Below are 954 nucleotides of genomic sequence, written 5' to 3' on the forward strand. Positions count from 1 at the left end.
ATGTGATTGAGAAGATATGATTTGAAAAACATTTTTAAAAAGATTTGATTTTAGAATTAATGACTTGGCTATCAAGAAAAGATATGATTCAGACATTAAACCTTTCTCAATAGAAAAGGCAACATACTTGAAATGTTGAATCAAATCATTAATTAATTAGCAAGTATTTTTAAAAATAGAAAGAAATTGATTTTGAAAGAGATTTGATTGAAAAGATATGATTTGAAAAAGATTTGATTTTGAAAAACTTTGAAAACTGAAAAAAAAATCTGATTTGAAAACAAAATCTTCCCTCTAGTGCCATCCTGGCGTTAAACGCCTAGAATGGTGCACATTCTGGCGTTTAACGCCCAAAACTATACCCTTTTGGGCGTTAAACGCCCAACCAGGCACCCTGGCTGGCGTTTAAACGCCAGTCTATCCTTCTTCACTGGGCGTTTTGAACGCCCAGCTTTTTCTGTATAATTCCTCTGCAGTATGTTCTGAAACTTCAATTCTCTGTATTATTGACTTGAGAAGACACAAATTTGAAATTTTTTTAATGATGAGAGAGAAAAACAATAGAATGAAATTAAACATGAAAAAACTAAGATCAAAACAAGGAATGCATGCAAGAACACTTTGAATGTCAAGATGAACACGAAGAACACTATGAAGATCATAATGAACATCAAGAACATATTTTTGAAAAATTTTTAAGAAAAGAAAGACATGCAAGACACCAAACTTAATCAGAGTAAGAAATCATCAAGAATTACTTGAAGATCCTTAAGACACATGAATGAATGCATGCAATTGACACTAAACTTAAGATGAGACACTAGACTCAAACAAGAAACATGCAATATTTTTGGTTTTTATGATTTTGTAATTTTTTTGGATTTTTCGAAAATTAAGTGGAAAATAAAATAAAGATATCAAAATTCTTAATGAGAATTCCAGGAATCATGCAAT

Source organism: Arachis duranensis, chromosome 2 (assembly GCF_000817695.3).
Source record: "Arachis duranensis cultivar V14167 chromosome 2, aradu.V14167.gnm2.J7QH, whole genome shotgun sequence".
NCBI lineage: Eukaryota > Viridiplantae > Streptophyta > Magnoliopsida > Fabales > Fabaceae > Arachis > Arachis duranensis.